Consider the following 18383-nt stretch of genomic DNA (forward strand, 5'->3'; position numbering starts at 1 on the left):
TGGATATTTTGTGCTAACCAACACAAGCCCGTGCGCATCATGATGGATGATGTGTACATCTACCATGCACACACAATTTTCCCTTTGTTTTTGTTGTGTGTAGGTACTCATGTATACTCGTCAACCTCTCAATCCCAAGAGTTGACGAAATGAGCTCTTGAGAGCAACGACCCGATTTGGGATCTCGTGGATTGTCCTTCCTACCATTCTCTTCGCGCAATGACTATGCGCATCTCTTCTACTTGGCTCTCACAAGGCTATGGGCTATATATCACTTGTTACTTTATGCCCATTGTACCTTGTTCACTTTGCATGTTATGCCTCTTTCCATGCCTTTGCCATGCAATTGTGACCCTTGCTTGCAATTACATGTGATTCACCATTATACAACTTCTCTGTGTATTTGCATGCTTGGTGGAGATCCTAATAGCTATTGCCATGATTTCTTTGTGCCCAATGCTTTTGATGCTTGTTGTGTTGGGAGAGTCATTATGCCCCATCGCTATTAACATATGCCCTCTCACCAATACATTGACGATGCTTTGCTCATATCTTGCTTTCATGCTTGTGTTATGTCATGTGCATTATATATGCCCACCATTTACACACATGACATGTTACTTGTGAAGCATGTTTGTTTTCTTATAGTTGGGCGTACTCGCATCATATGCCTCCACGACTTGTCCCCCTACCTTGCCCTTCCTTATGATACACATGATAAATTCACTCGTTGGGCATTTCCCTTCCCGAATGATAGGCTTTGCATTCACGCTAACCTCATGGGTTTTTCCAAGTGCTTATCATGTTCTTTCGTTTTGAAGGTCTTGCAAGGAGGTACCATCACGAGCTATCTTCGTCATGGGAAGGCATACACATTGCACGGCACCAACATCTTAGAGCACCTCACCGAGCAACAAGGCATCAATTCCTACCGTGTACATGGCGATATGGTTTACGATCCGAGTTCGGATCTTTCCCAAGGGGGAGGGGATGATGTGGAGAATCCTATGAACATCACCATGTACACCTTCATAGCACATCAAGCTCCAAGTGGACCTACCGGACTTAAGGTGAACCCGCTCCTCTTCAAGATTTACATGATTATCTATTAGACTTGGTCGCTACCTCACCTTGGATCATTGTGCATCACTTGGTACGAGGACGACCGCCACCAAGCAGTTGGGGAGCATCCCGGAGGCCAAGGAGAAGGACCCCAAGGCCACAAGGAGGAAGGAGTGCAACAAGACCAACACTGCACCTCCCAGGCGACCCCGTGCCCACGGGCCTCGAAGACCCCGTGCGCACGGACTTCACAGGGAGCTGGCGCTGGAGCACCCCGTGTGCACGGGCTTGTACCGTGCCCACGGGACCCCCGTGCGCAGGGGCCCAACTTACCCCGTGCGCACGGGCCTCCCAGGATGGACGGCTGTGATCCCCAATCCGAGCCCCTCTTCATCTACTTCGACCCCAAGACTATATAAACCGTACCTAGGGCTATGTTTAGGGGTAGCAAAGTATGAGATGAGATATTTGTGAGCTTTGCTCCTTCTACCTTCCCACTTGTGGAATCAAGGCCCCTTTGGGAAGAATCCTAGTGGATTTCAAGACCTCCTCTAGGAGAAGACTATCTTCAAGACCTCATCTCCTAGGAGTGGGAAGAACTTTTCCATTGTATCTTTCCTTTGATTGTGTTTGTGACTTGTGGATCTTATGTTGCTATCCTAGTGGATGTGTAATTGGGGAATTGTTTGAGTGATTTCCTATTTGTGTTCTTGAGAGTTTGCCCTTTTCCCCCTTCAAGTGTGAAAAGATGCCCCTCTAGGATTTCATCCTATATCAACAGGGTTCCCACATGTCAACGGCAAGGCAACAACGAACTCGCAAAGAATAACTCGGACACGGTGCAACCACGATCATCTCATACATCATTCGTTCACGGGCGTCATCTCAGTGGTTATACCTTTGAAGCGTGCGTTTTTTGGGGCGGAATGAGTTCGTAGTGGAAGTAGTGGTACTCGCAATGTAGTGAAAGTAGTCATTCACGGAAGTCGTGGGAGTAGTGGTACACGTTCATTTTTAGAGAGGTACTTGACGCATCCGAGTTTTCCGGAGGCGACGGTAGTGGAACTTGGTGAATCCGAGTTCTTCTGAGGTCGTCATCAAACTTGGTAAAAGAACACGGCGTGGGTAGACTTTCACTCCACGGCCTTCGGCGACGGTAGTCGTACACGATTCGTAGACGTTCGGGTCATTAGTAGAGGTACGTGGTGAAATCCACGGGGTCAATAGTTGTAAATGATCTTCGCGTTGTAGTCTGACTTGGCGATTTCAAAATGTTCATCAGTAGTGGAACTTGGCGGTCTCGACGGTCTTCGTGGAGTCGTACTCGGTGTCACATGTAGTCGAACTTGAGCTGGTCTTGGCGGTTCGGGTCTCGCAGTGTAGTCGAACTTGGTGGCCTTGACGAACCGAAGTGGTAGTAGGCGAGAAACACGATCACGGTAGTCCCCGGAGATGTAGTCTCGTGTACAGAACTTGACGGTTGCAGGAGATCTCGGGGAGGAAGGGGCTCGGTTCATGCCAAGGTCGCAGAGGGGCCGGCCATGGCGTCGGGCAGGGGGTACCCGAGGTGGTGTAGGTGGCCCATGGCGAGGTGTAGCAGGACATAGCTCGACGGAGTAAGGACCGAGGGCGCTTGGCGGCAGGGCTCATGAACATGGGAGGTCGACGAGGTGTTGCACGGCGATGGCCTCGGGAGGGCCATGGCGCGGTGCAGGTAGGAGGGTGGCGCGCCTGCCCGTTCGTGCATGAGGAAGGAGCACAAGCAGAGGAGAGGAAAAGCACCACGGCCACCAGAGGCAGAGGCGAGACGGCATGGCGGCAGCCTCTACTCGCCGGTGTCGGAGAACGACGCTGCGGAGCAGCCGCGGCAGAGCATCTTGGGGACGGTGCAGGGGAGGCAGCGGCGAAGTGGGGTGGAGGCCTAGGCAGCGGCTGGGCGTCCGACGAGGGCGACGAGGAGGTTCAGCGACACAGCACCATGGGAGGTGACGAGGAGGAGGTTGTGTGTAGGGCAGACCGGAGAGCGGGCAGGAGGGCAGCGTGCGAGGGGAGCTCCTCTCCCTGTGCGATGCGTGGAGGCGGCAGGAGGAAGGGAGAGGAAGGCGCGGGGTGCGCTGCGTGAGGGAGAGAGCGTTAGGGCATCTCCAGCCGCGCCCCCAACAGGCCCCTCAGGCCACTTTTTCGACACCGGTGCCGAAAACACGGCCCAGTCGCGCCCCCAGGACGCCAAAAATCGCCGGTTCGGACCTTTTTTCCGCCCGGCGGTCACAGGCCAAACCCGGCGCACTGGGGAGCAGTTGGGGGCTCCGGCGCTAGGGAAAAGCACGCCTGGCCCACACCGATAAGGGAAAAGTCAAGGTTTTCTTCCCCCGACTCGCCTCGCACCCCCCGCGCCCTCGGCCACCACTAGCTATATCCCGGCGATGGCCGCCGCCCTACTCCGGTAGATAGCCATTCCCCGCCAGAAAATAGTAGTGCTTCACCACGGCAGCCCCTCCCACAGCAGCTGGGCGTTTCCGGCCGCCGTTTCCGGTCGCGGAGGCGCGGTTTAACGGCGGGTACACGCCCACCGAGCACAAGGTGTTCGGCATTTTGCCTGTCTCGGCGATGGACTCGGATGAGGAGGAAGAGCTCGCCGCGCTGCTGGAGGAGGAAGCCGCGGCCGACGTCCAGGAAGAAGAGCATCTCATGGTGCTCGCCGCCCTCGCCCAACTGCTGGCGAGCAATGAAAAGCCACGGTGAGGTGGCTCGGCACCGGGGCGGGTGAAAGCAAAGAACCGGCATCGTCTCCAAGGCTACTGCATGCTCTACTCCGACTACTTCGCCGATGCTCCACTTCATGGCGAGAGAACATTTCGGCGCCATTATCGGATGAGCCGAAAGCTCTTCCTCAGGATTGTGAATTCCATCCGGGAGTTCGACAACTATTTCAAGTGCAAGATGGATTGCACTCGTGCTCTTGGATTCACCTCCATCCAGAAGTGCACGACAGCGATGAGGATGCTTGCATATGGAGCTCCTAGTGATTCACTCGACGACTATGGGCGCATGGCCGAGTCCACCAGCATAGAGTGTTTCTACAAGTTTTGTCGGGCAGTGGTGGCAGTGTTTGGGCCACAATACTTGAGAACACCCAATGCGGAAGACACTGCTCAGATCCTAGCCCAGAATGCAGCAAGAGGATTTCCTGGGATGCTTGGAAGCATCGACTGCATGCATTGGAAATGGGAGAACTGCCCATTTGGTTGGCAGGGGATGTACAAAGGCGCCAAAGGCGGTTGCAGTGTGGTGCTTGAGGCGGTAGCCACACAGGACCTCTGGATTTGGCACTCCTTCTTTGGTATGCCAGGAACTCACAATGACATCAACGTGCTGCAGTGCTCTCCTGTTTTTGCCAAGCTCGTTGAGGGCCATTCTCCTCTGGTGAACTTCGAGATCAATGGGCACCAATACAACAAGGGGTGCTATCTAGCTGACGGCATCTATCCGAGATGGTCGACATTTGTGAAGACGATCTCAAACCCTGTGGCAGGAGGCAAGAACGCTTGGTTTGCGAAGCTTCAGGAGGCTTGCAGGAAGGATGTCGAGCGGGCATTTGGTGTGCTCCAATCTCGATTTGCTGTTGTTCGGTACCCCGCTCAGACCTGGTCCAAAGATCAAATGTGGGAGATTATGACTTGCTGTGTCATCTTGCACAGCATGATCATCGAGAGCGAGCAAGAAGACCCAGTGTTTGACACTGAACCATACTACAGGCAGGGTCCTCTAGCCGAAGTTGATCACCAGCTACCGGCAACTTGGACTGCCTATCTCAGTATGCGTCAGGAGATCCGAGACCCACAGGTGCATCATCAACTGCGGAAAGATCTGATTGAGCACCTATGGAGGCTCAAGGGGGACGCCGTGTGATGAAATACGAGTTTTTATTTGTTAAACTATATAATTTGTATTGAACTATTTGTTGTTGTACTATTTTGTTGAAGTATTTGATTTTTCTGTGATGAAATATGTGATAAGAAATAATTGTGTTGATAATTGAACGCCGAGACACGGCGAAACCACGCCGAATATGGGCCTATTCTCGCCCATATGGGCCCTTTATTCGCCGAAATTGGGCTGCAAAGTGGGCCAATTTCAGCGCCTGGGGGCGAGCTGGGGGCGACGACTGGGCGCAAAACCGCCCCCAGCGCCGAGTGTATCGCCGGCTCGCCCCCAGGGGGCGATTTTTATGCGTCCTGGGGGGCCAACGGCTAGAGATGCCCTTAGGAGGGAGGAGGCAGAGGGAATGAGCGAGAGAAGAGCGAGAGAGATGGGGATCGAGGCTGCGTGCATGGGGGTCGTGCAAGTGGCGGTGGGCAGAGGGAACGATGGGAAGGGAGTCGGGCTAGGGTTAGGTGCGATTGGGCCTTGGCTTCGGTGCAGATGGGCCGCGGGGATGGTTGGCTGCTGAAGCAGGAGGCCCAAGTGGCCGGCTGGGCTGGGCTGTGCTCTCTCTCTCTCTCCCTCATAATTCTTTTAAGAGAAAAGAATTAGAGAGAAGAAAAGAAAAGGAGGGTTAGGGAAAGGATTTGTGCAAGGGGCTATTTTCCCGGACTCACAAAAATGTGTATGATCCCAGAAAAAATGAAGTCGCAAGATTGCAAGAAATGAATTCAAATTCATTTGAATTTAATTCAAATGGATTTGAATAGGAATGGGGTGTTTGAGAAGTCCAAAATGTTGGGAATTTTGGTGGAGATTGGAAAAGTGATGAAAGAATTTATGGACAACGTTTGAGGTCAAGATGTGAGATAACAAAGGCCTGGGGAATTACTTGCAAGTGTGTTTTGATGATTCCAAATTAATGGAATATCTATAATAGCTCCCTAAATATTAGGAGGATATGTTATAAAGAGAAGTCACTCTTCCCTCGATTTAAATGGATCAAAGATCCACACAATTTATTTAGTTGAGATGCAAAAGATTTATGATATGATGGCATAATGACATGATGAAATGCAAAAATAAATGAAGCAAGCAAAAAATGAAACACAAGGTGAAACCCGGAACATATGGAAGTCTTCTCGAGCATCGGTCTTGGGGCATCACATATATATGAGCAATCAACTTTAGCCACTAAAATAAAGGAAATGATTAGAATCATCCGACTGATTCTACACATCGCATCCGCAGCGTCGAGAGCCAACCACATGTCGGACCAGTCCCACGCACCATAAGTCTCAGAAATTTGCAACTTAGTCCATATTTCTGAAACATGGGGTATGTCGTAGTGGCAACTCGACGGTGCAATGATGCGGGCGAAAAAAATTCTAGAACTTATCTCCTGTTGCAAAAAGGAAATTTGTAACCTAACCTCTGCTACGGGAAAAAATTCTACAACACAACATTTATTACAAATGTCTTTTGCAACATGACCTCTATTGCAAAAAAGTTTTCCAACACAAACTATGTCGCAAAAGTGACAATAGTTAGAAGAGAAAAATTCATTATAGGTCACAAAACTTGAGCTAGCTGACACTTAAGTACCACTACTTCAAAATACTCAAAATATGGTCCATGTACTTGCGCAGGGGGTTCACTTTGGTCCGTATATACGAATTGAGCTACGTATTTGCTGACTTGGCTGAGTCAGCCATTGCCAGCTATGCTTTGACCGCCACATATGTAGCACCTGGTCAGGGCGGGTTAATACTAGATGGATGGAGGTTTTTTTTGCAAATACGCGCACCTGGTCGGACCGCACCTGGTCGCTCTCCCTTATCCCCTCTCGCTCTCCACTTCCTCTCCTCCGAACCCTAGCCAACTCCCTGTAACACCCCGGATGTAACTTTCCCAATTTGTACTCCAACTCTTGCCGTTTCCGGCGTTAAGTTATTATATTTTCTCGGGTTCGGATCTTTGTCTCCGTGTGTTGTTATCGTTGTCATGCATCTCATATCATGTCATCATGTGCATTGCATTTGCATACGTGTTCGTCTCATGCATTTGAGCATTTTCCCCGTTGTCCGTTTTGCATTCCGGCGCTTCGTTCTCCTCCGGTGGTCATTTCTACCTTTCTTTCGTGTGTGGGGATTAAACATTTCCGGATTGGACCGAGCCTTGCCACGCGGCCTTGGTTTACTACCAGTAGACAGCCTGTCAAGTTTCATATCATTTGGACTTCGTTTGATACTCCAACGGTTAACCGAGGGACCGAAAAGGCCTCGTGTGTGTTGCAGCCCAACACCCCTCCAATTTGGCCCAAAACCCACCTAAACCTGCTCCATCATCTAGAGCGTTCGATCACGATCGCATGGCCGAAAACCGCACCTCATTTGGACTCTCCTAGCTCCCTCTACCTCTATTTAAAGGCCTCTCCCCGAAAATCCGGATCCCCCTCGTCTGAAACCCTAAAAATCATCTCCGCGCCGGCCAGACACGTCCGCCCTGGCCGGACACATCGCCACCGCCCACTCCCGTCGCGCCAAGTGGCGCCGCCACCGCCTCCACCGCCGCGGCCCGCCAGGCCCAGCGCCGGCCCCCGCGAGCCCGCGAGCCGCTACCCGCCTCCTTCGCCGCTCCGCCGCCGCACCCGAGCTCCGCCGTCGCGCCGCCGCATCGCCGCGCCGCCCTACGCCGCCGCCTCGACCGCGCCGCCCCCGCCGACGCCGCGCTCCGCCGTCGCCGCCCCGCCGCCGGCCAGATCCGGCATCCCCACGCCCGGATCCGGCGCCGGCACCCCTCTCCGGCGAGCTCCGGGTCCTCTCCGGCGAGCCGCGCCGCCACCTCGGTTCGCGCGCCGGACAAACCCTAGATCTGGAGGTCGAAAATTCTACTAAGTCCCTGATATTTTCCGTTTCAAGTGCCCATGTTCATCGTGCCGTAACTTTGCATCCGTAGCTCCGTTTTTGGTATGCAGCATATCAAAATGTTCATCTCAGAGAGTACATCATTTCATTACATTACGTCATTTTCATTTGAGTTCATCTTGATTCCCGAAATGCTGTTAGAAGAGGGCTACTTGATATTATTGTCAGATCTGCTACTCTATTTAGCCTTTTGTCATTTTTGCCATGATTAATGTGTGCATGATATGCCCTGATGTTCTACATATGTTTTGTTAAGGGTTTTGTCATCTTTCCAGAGGTGCAACCCATGTATTTTTGTGATGTGTGTGATGACTAGCACAAGCTTGCAAAGTGGTGCACTTGGTAATTCTGTTTTCAGGGACTTAGCATTTCCACTAAGTCCTTGATCTGTTATCTCATATTGCCATATGTTCATGTTGTTTCCTAGTGGTCCGTGTCTCTTTTGAGGATGATCAGTAAGGATGTTTTGTTAATCTTGTAGTGCTCTTTCCATCCATGTATTTGTTTGCAATTATGGAGCACCCTAGCTTGAGTCAATCGAGCTCTACTTTTGCTACTTTGTGAATCTGGGCAGATTGTCAACTTGTTTGCAATTTTGCCGATGATGTTGTAGTTGATCCGTGCATGCTATGCTATTGTTCTTGCCATGTATAGTTTGCATTTTGTGTAATCTTGATGGGTGTATGCTTAGATTATCATGACTTGCACTGTAGTGAGTGCATCGAGCTCGTAAACATGCCTACTTGATATCTGTTTTCAGCATGCTCCAGTTTTCACTAAGTCTGAAAACTGATTATGTTTTTGCTATGTTCACATGCTTGCAATTGGATTTTCTGATCCCTTTTGGCTCAAGGTCACTAAGGGACTTTTGTTAAGCTCTTTGAGTAGCTCGATGCCATGCTTTACTTTGCCATGTTCAGGTCCTTTAGCATATAGTTTTGTTGCTCCGAAGAGTGCTACCTGATCTGAAATTCCAGACAAGTGTTAATTTCACTAAGTCTGAGATCTGTTTGCCATATGCATTTTTGCCATGCTTGTTTGAACCTGTTAATGGATGAATTGGCCGTAGCTCAGTGCTAGACTTTCGTTAAGCATCTTGTATGCATCCCTGCCATGTATTTTGTTGTCATGTTTGGGTGCTGTAGCATGTTCATCTCATTGCATTTAAATGGCTACTTGTTGTAAACCGCAGACCGGTGTCATATTTGAATCGCTCGCTATTTCCAAACCGTAACTCCGATTCCGGCGTTCTTTATATAGTTTTCAAGTGATTTCATCTCTTCTTTCCATTGGCACACTTGATTTCCAAGTTGAGGCCAGGTTCTTGCATTTCCTGTCACATCTTGCATATGCATCCCGCATCGCATCCCGCATAGCATATCATCATTGCATCATATTGTTTGAGATCTTGCACGTGGTTGATTGTGTCCTTGTTGCTTGTTTGTCTTGTTTGGGTAGAGCCGGGAGACGAGTTCGCTAATGAGGAGCCCGTTGAGTTTTCTTTCGAGGATCCAGTCAACTCTGACAATTGTGCAGCCAAGATGATCATACCCTCGAAATCACTACTATCTTTGCTATGCTAGTTTGCTCGCTCTTTTGCTATGCCAATGCTACGATGCCTACCACTTTCTTTCAAGCCTCCCAAATTGCCATGTCAAACCTCTAACCCATCATGTCCTAGCAAACCGTTGTTTGGCTATGTTACCGCTTTGCTCAGCCCCTCTTATAGCGTTGCTAGTTGTAGGTGAAGATTGAAGGTCGTTCCTTGTTGGAACATTTATTTACTTGTTGGGTTATCATTATATTATCTTGTTATCTTAATGCATCTATATACTTGGTAAAGGGTGGAAGGCTCGGCCTCTCGCCTAGTGTTTTGTTCCACTCTTGCCGCCCTAGCTTCCATCATATCGATGTTATGTTCCCGGATTTTGCGTTCCTTATGCGGTTGGGTTATAATGGGAACCCCTTGATAGTTCGCCTTGATTAAAGCTTTTCCAGCAATGCCCAACCTTGGTTTTACCATTTGCCACCTAGCCTCTTTTTTCCCTTGGGTTTCCGGAGCCCGAGGGTCATCTTATTTTAGCCCCCCTCCGGGCCAGTGCTCCTCTGAGTGTTGGTCCAACCGAGCGATGTCTGGGGCTACCAGGGGCAACTCTGGGCTGGCCTACCCGACGTCTTGCTCATCTGAGTATGCCCTGAGAACGAGATATGTGCAGCTCCTATCGGGATTTGTCGGCACATTCGGGCGGTGTTGCTGGTTTTGTTTTAACCTGTCGAAGTGTCTTGAAGAACCGAGATACCGAGTCTGATCGAAACGTCTTGGGAGGAGGTCTATTCCTTCGTTGACCGTGAGAGCTTGTCATGGGCTAAGTTGGGACTCCCCTGCAGGGATTTGAACTTTCGAAAGCCGTGCCCGCGGTTATGGGCAGATGGGAATTTGTTAATGTCCGGTTGTAGATAACTTGAACCTTAACTTAATTAAAATGAATCAGCGGAGTGTGTTATCATGATGGCCTCTTCTCAGCGGAGTCCGGGAAGTGGACACGGTGTTGGAGTAATGCTTGCGCAGGTTGTTCTCTAGTTTTCTCGCTCGCGCTTTGCCTCCTCTTCTCGCTCTCTTTTGCGAACAGGATAGCCACCATATTTGTTAGTCGCTTGCTGCAGCTCCACATATTTTTACCTTGCCTTACCTATAAGCTTAAATAGTCTTGATCGCGAGGGTGCGAGATTGCTGAGTCCCTGTGGCTCACAGATTACTATTACACCAGATGCAGGGCCTGATGATTCCGCTCCAGGTGACGCGCTTGAGCTCAAGTGGGAGTTCGACGAGGACTCTCAACGTTACTATGTTTCCTTTCCTGATGATCAGTAGTGGTGCCCAGTTGGGGGTGATCGGGACCGTGTCGCATGTTGGGTTATCTTTTATTTTGGCGCCGTAGTCGGGCCATGAGTGTTTGGTTGATGTAATGTTATTTATGTACTTGATTGACGTGGCGAGTGTAAGCCAACTATGTTATCTCCCCTTTATGATTTATATTACATGGGATGTTGTGAAGATTGCCTAACTTGCGACATATGCCTTCAATGCGATTATGCCTCTAAGTCGTGCCTCGACACGTGGGAGATATAGTCGCATCGAGGGTGTTACAAGTTGGTAATCAGAGCCTTCCCCGGCCTTAGGAGCCCCATTGCTTGATCATTTTTAGCAGCCGAGTTGTGTCTAGAAAAATGTTTTGAGTCATTTAGGAATTATATATCGGAGAGTTTAGGAATTCTTTTTACTTCCCAGTCTCCTCATCGCTCTGGTAAGGCATCCTGACGTAGAGTTTTGACTTTTCTCTCCTCAAATTTCACTAAAAAAAATTTAGGATCACGCGGGTATCTTGGAATCGTTCCGATGGTTTTATGATGAGAACATTGTCTTGGTGCCTCCTGTCAGGGGTTTTGTGGAAGTGTCCCGGGGAGTTGAGCTCTGAGGTGTTGTCGTCATAATTTTATTGTTGCAGTTCTGGAATACCTAAGTTTAGTACGCCGACATCGAAAATCTCTTTTATGCAGTTCGTTGGTGAGATAACCTCGATGCCACCTAGTACTGGGGTGGGAGTTCGGGAGTATCGCCATAACTTGTATAACGGATGCTTTTCGAAGGTTGAGGTAGATGGTTTTCGAAGGTTTCTTGGTTATGTGTTGAAGGATGGATACAGCTGGATGTAGTATTTGCTAGTTTGGGTGAGATATTATGCTTCCCCTGTATTCCCAACACCTGATTGCATAACCGGAAAGGTTCGGGAGTTTCATAGGTGGGAATTCTAGTAGCTCTAGTTCTTCTTCCACGGATATTGGTTTGAGATTGGGATTTCTTACCGATTATTCGTTCTTGATCCGTACCTTGTTGATTTATTTCTCTACCTTAATTCCGCGTGGCTTCTCAATTTATGGATACGTGACCATTTCAAGAGGAATGCATTCGTTCATTTTGTTCGGATGTGAAGACTATATGTTGCAATTTTCATTTTGTTGGATTCAGCTTCAATATTTTTCTATCAATGTGCTAATGGATGTTAACCTCTTTAGGATGGCTCCTCCAACGCGCGCGACTCCGAATCCTAATCCGCCACCACCTCCCCCTCCTCCGGAGGCATGGCAAGCTGTGATGGCCGCAACCAATGCAAACACACAGTTGATCATGCAAATTCTTCAAGAGCGCAATCAAGGCAACCAAGGGAATCAAGGCAACAATCAGAATCACTATGCTACACTCAACCAGTTCCTTGCTAACGGGCCAAAGACTTTCAGCAATTGTGTTGAGGCAATCGATGCTGACGATTGGCTTGTGGATCTGTGCAAGCATTTCGAGTGCAGTAACGTCAGGCCTGAGGACTTCGTCAAGTTCGCTTCCTTCCAACTCAAAGATCAAGCTGCAGAATGGTTCCAGCAATACAAGGACTCCAGAGGTGGACGTGTTATCACTTGGGATGAATTTCGTCAAGATTTCCGAGCTCATCATATCCCTCAGAGCGTGGTTGAAAGCAAGCGTGAGGAATTCTGCAACTTGAAGCAAGGCTCTTTGTCTGTCTATGACTACAACAAGTTGTTTCAGAAGCTCGCCCGCTTTGCCAAGCAGGACGTCCCTGATGAGAAGAGCATGATATACTAGTTCAGGGGTGGTCTCAGAGAAGAAATTCAGCTAGCTCTTGTTCTCTTCGAACCCTTGAGATACGATGAGTTCTACAACATGGCATTGAAGGAAGAGGCTGCTCAGTTGAGGTGTGATGCTTCCAAGAAGAGAGTCAGAGATGTTACTCCTTCTTCCTCTACTCAAGTGGTCAAGCAGCAGAAGTATTGGCTTCCTCCTCCTCCATTTCGTCAGCCGTATCAGCAGAAGAGCAAAGGTGGCAGTGGATCTTCCCACCCACCCAACCCTGGCTTTCAAAACAAGACTTCGTCTCAAGCTCCAAGATCGAGTGCTCCGTATCACCGTCCTCTTTCAGAGGTCACATGCAACAAGTTCCAACAGAAGGGTCACTATGCCAACAAGTGTTTCAACCAGAGGCGTCTTCCTCCTCCTCCTGTCAGATCAGCAAGTACAGCTGTGGTCAAGCATAACACCAACTCTGCCAAGGTCAACTTGCTGAATGCAGCTCAGGCAGAGGACTCACCAGATGTGATCATGGGTAACCTTCCTGTTAATGACATTCCCGCAAGAGTTCTTTTTGACACTGGTGCATCCTTATCATTTTTATTGAAGCCTTTTGCATCTATGCATGATGTGCATACTATTGATTTGCCTAAGCCGATAGCGGTTTCTTCTCCGGGTTTGTTCATGAACACCAAAATGATGGCTCCGGATGTTACTATCACATTGGGCGATTACAAGTTTCTTTCTTCTCCAATGGTTCTTGGTAACTCGGATATTGATCTTATTCTCGGCATGGATTGGCTTTCTAAGCACAAGGCGCATCTTGATTGTGCAGCCAGGAAGATTCAATTAACTCATTCGTCTGAGGATGTAATTGTCTTTGCCGCTCGTGATGATACTATCCGTCTATTTTCTCTCAGTGAGAAGGGTGAACTCGATGCTATCTCGCAAATTCCAGTCGTTTGCGAATATCAAGACGTCTTTCCAGAAGAGCTTCCAGGAATGCCTCCGCACCGGCCAGTTGAATTCGTTATTGATCTTGAGCCCGGCGCAGAACCTGTTTGCAAGCATCCTTACAAGCTCGGACCTGAAGAGTTGAAGGAGCTGAAGAAGCAACTCGATATTCAAGAGAAAATGGGTCTCATCCGGCCTAGTTCTTCTCCGTGGGGTTGTGGTGTTCTTTTTGTGAAGAAGTAGGATGGAACGGACCGGCTTTGTGTTGATTACCGTCCATTGAACAACAAGACCATCAAGAACAAATACCTACTTCCCAACATCAATGAGCTGTTCGAACAACTCAAAGGTGCCCAAGTATTCTCCAAGCTTGATCTCTGTATGGGTTATCATCAGATTCGAATCCGTGAGCAAGATATTCCCAAGACGGCTTTCAGGACAAGCTATGGTTCATATGAATACACCGTCATGTATTTTGGCCTCGTCAACACTCCTCCGACGTTCTCTCGCATGATGAACTTCATCTTCAACGCCTACACCAATGACTTCGTTTTGGTCTATCTCGACGACATTCTGGTTTTATCGAAGAACAAGGAAGATCATGCCAAGCACTTGCGTTTGGTACTCGATAAGCTCAGGGAACACCAGTTTACGCCAAGTTCTCCAAGTGTGAATTTTGGCTCGATGAGGTTCTTTATCCTGGTCATATCATCTCTGCCAAGGGCATTGCCGTGAATCCTGAGAAGGTGTCTACAATTGTGAATTGGGAACCTCCTCAGAACGTGAAGCAACTCCGTAGCTTCCTTGGTCTCGCAAGCTATTGCCGAAGATTCGTTGAAAACTTTTCTAAGATCGTGAAGCCTCTCTCTAATCTTCTCCAGAAACACGTCAAGTACGTTTGGTCTCCGGAGTGTGACATTGCTTTCAACACTTTGAAAGAGAAATTGATCACTGCTCCAGTTCTGACTCCGCCTGATGAATCCAAGCCGTACGAGGTCTTTTGTGATGCCTCTCTCCAAGGTCTTGGCGCAGTATTGATGCAAGAGAAGAAAGTTGTTGCTTATACTTCTCGCCAGTTGAAGCCTAATGAGAAGAATTACCCCACTCATGATCTCGAGTTGGCGACAGTTGTGCATGCTCTTTTGACTTGGATACATCTTCTATTGGGAAGAAAAGTGGACATTTTCACTGATCACAAGAGTCTCAAGTACATCTTCACTCAGCCTAATCTCAACCTCAGGCAAACTCGATGGGTCGAAATGATTCAAGAGTATAATCCGAATATCGAGTATACTCCAGGCAAGGCCAATGTGATTGCTGACGCATTGAGCAGGAAAGCTTACTGCAACAGTCTAATACTTAAGCCTTATCAACCCGAGCTTTGTGAAGCTTTCCGCAAACTTAATCTGCAAGTTGTTCCTCAAGGTTTCCTCGCCAACCTTCAAGTCTCTCCTACCTTGGAAGACCAGATTCGCCAAGCCCAGCTTCTCGATGCTATGTGAAAAAGGTGAAGATTGGGATTGCCAAGAGTCAACCCAAGTACAAGTGCTACCGCCTTGATGACAAGGACACTCTCTTCTTCGAGGATCGTATTGTTGTACCCAAAGGTGAACTTCGTAAAGTGATCATGAACGAGGCTCACAATTCTCTCCTCTCCATCCACCCTGGGAGTACGAAGATGTATCAGGACCTCAAGCAGGCTTATTGGTGGACTCGAATGAAGCGCGAGATTGCTCAATTCATGAATGAATGTGATGTCTGCAGAAGAGTGAAGGCAGAACACCAAAGGCCAGCAGGTCTCCTCCAACCTCTTGCCATTCCAGAATGGAAGTTTGACCACATTGAAATGGACTTCGTGACTGGGTTTCCAAAGTCCAAGCGTGGCAATGATGCTATATTCATTGTCATCGACAAACTCACCAAAGTGGCTCACTTTCTGCCTATCAAAGAGTCGATCACTGCAGCTCAATTGGCGGAACTCTATACCTCTCGGATTGTCTCTCTGCACGGTATAGCACAAGTGATCTCCTCAGACCGTGGCAGCATCTTTACATCCAAGTTTTGGGATTCTTTTCAGAAGGCCATGGGCACGAACATCCGCTTCAGCACAGCTTTCCATCCTCAAACTAGCGGTCAAGTCGAGCGTGTCAATCAGATTCTTGAAGATATGCTCAGGGCTTGTGTGATCTCCTTCGGCATGAAGTGGGAGGATTGTCTTCCTTATGCTGAATTCTCCTACAACAACAGTTTTCAAGCAAGTTCGGGTAAGGCCCCATTTGAAATTCTATATGGCAGGAAGTGTCGTACCCCTCTCAACTGGTCTGAAACCGGTGAACGTCAGCTTTTGGGTAATGACTTAATCACAGAGGCAGAGGAAATGTGCAAAGTCATTCGTGACAACCTCAAAGCAGCCCAATCCCGTCAGAAGATCTACTATGACAGTAAGCACCGTGATTTGGCTTTCGAGATCGGAGATCATGTTTACCTCCGTGTCTCTCCTATGAAAGGTACTCGTCGCTTCGGTATCAAAGGGAAGCTTGCCCCTAGATACGTGGGACCTTTCAAGATTGTCAGCAAGAGAGGCGACCTCGCCTATCAACTCGAGCTTCCTTCAAACTTTGCAAATGTTCATGACGTGTTCCATGTCTCTCAGCTTCAAAAGTGCTTCAAGACTCCTGACCGCACTGTCAACTTCGAGGACATTGAGCTCCAAGAAGATCTCTCCTATCGTGAGCACCCAGTTGCTATTCTTGAAGAGACTGAACGCAAGACTCGTAACAAGTCAAGCAAATTTCTCAATGTCAAGTGGTCACACCATTCCGACCGTGAAGCTAACTGGGAACGCGAGGATCACCTCCGTTCTGAGTACCCGGCGTTCTTTCAGTCCTAGATCTCGGGACGAGATCCTTTCGTAGTGGTGGAGTGTTGTAACACCCCAGATGTAACTTTCCCAATTTGTACTCCAACTCTTGCCGTTTCCGGCGTTAAGTTATTATATTTTATCGGGTTCGGGTCTTTGTCTCCGTGTGTTGTTATCGTTGTCATGCATCTCATATCATGTCATCATGTGCATTGCATTTGCATACGTGTTCGTCTCATGCATTTGAGCATTTTCCCCGTTGTCCGTTTTGCATTCCGGCGCTTCGTTCTCCTCCGGTGGTCATTTCTACCTTTGTTTCGTGTGTGGGGATTAAACATTTCCGGATTGGACCGATACTTGCCACGTGGCCTTGGTTTACTACCGGTAGACCATCTGTCAAGTTTCGTATCATTTGGACTTCGTTTGATACTCCAACGGTTAACCGAGGGACCAAAAAGGCCTCGTGTGTGTTGCAGCCCAACACCCCTCCAATTTGGCCCAAAACCCACCTAAACCTGCTCCATCATCTAGAGTGTTCGATCACGATCACGTGGCCGAAAACCGCACCTCATGTGGACTCTCCTAGCTCCCTCTACCTCTATTTAAAGGCCTCTCCCCGAAAATCCGGATCCCCCTCGTCTGAAACCCTAAAAATCATCTCCGCGCCGGACGGACACGTCCGCCCTAGCCGGACACATCGCCGCCGCCCACTCCCGTCGCGCCAAGTGGCGCCGCCACCGCCTCCACCGCTGCGGCCCGCCAGGCCCAACGCCGGCCCCCGCGAGCCCGCGAGCCGCTGCCCGCCTCCTTCGCCGCTCCGCCGCCGCGCCCGAGCTCCGCCGCCGCGCCGCCGCATCGCCGCGCCGCCTCGACCGCGCCGCCGCCGCCGCCTCGACCGCGCCGCCCCCGCCGACGCCGCGCTCCGCCGTCGCCGCCCCGCCGGCGGCTAGATCCGGCATCCCCACGCCCGGATCCGGCGCCGGCACCCCTCTCCGGCGAGCTCCGGGTCCTCTCCGGCGATCCGCGCCGCCACCTCGGTTCGTGCGCCGGACGAACCCTAGATCCGGAGGTCGAAAATTCTACTAAGTCCCTGATATTTTCTGTTTCAAGTGCCCATGTTCATCATGCCGTAACTTTGCATCCGTAGCTCCGTTTTTGGTATGCAGCATATCAAAATGTTCATCTCAGAGAGTACATCATTTCATTCCATTGCTTCATTTTCATTTGAGTTCATCTTGATGCCCGAAATGCTGTTAGAAGAGGGCTACTTGAGATTATTGTCAGATCTGCTACTCTATTTAGCCTTTTGTCATTTTTGCCATGATTAATGTGTGCATGATATGCCCTGATGTTCTACATATGTTTTGTTAAGGGTTTTGTCATCTTTCCAGAGGTGCAACCCATGTATTTTTGTGATGTGTGTGATGACTAGCACAAGCTTGCAAAGTGGTGCACTTGGTAATTCTGTTTTCAGGGACTTAGCATTTCCACTAAGTCCTTGATCTGCTATCTCATATTGCCATATGTTCATGTTGTTTCCTAGTGATCCGTGCCTCTTTTGAGGATGATCAGTAAGGATGTTTTGTTAATCTTGTAGTGCTCTTTCCATCCATGTCTTTGTTTTCAATTATGGAGCACCCTAGCTTGAGTCAATCGAGCTCTACTTTTGCTACTTTGTGAATCTGGGCAGATTGTCAACTTGTTTGCAAATTTGCCGATGATGTTGTAGTTGATCCGTGCATGCTATGCTATTGTTCTTGCCATGTCTAGTTTGCATTTTGTGTAATCTTGATGGGTGTATGCTTAGATTATCATGACTTGCACTGTAGTGAGTGCATCAAGCTCGTAAACATGCCTACTTGATATCTGTTTTCAGCATGCTCCAGTTTTCACTAAGTCTGAAAACTGATTATGTTTTTGCTATGTTCACATGCTTGCAATTGGATTTTCTGATCCCTTTTGGCTCAAGGTCACTAAGGGACTTTTGTTAAGCTCTTTGAGTAGCTCGATGCCATGCTTT

Source organism: Triticum urartu, chromosome 2A (assembly GCF_056163025.1).
Source record: "Triticum urartu cultivar PI428250 chromosome 2A, HENAU_Tu73, whole genome shotgun sequence".
NCBI classification, from domain to species: Eukaryota; Viridiplantae; Streptophyta; class Magnoliopsida; order Poales; family Poaceae; genus Triticum; species Triticum urartu.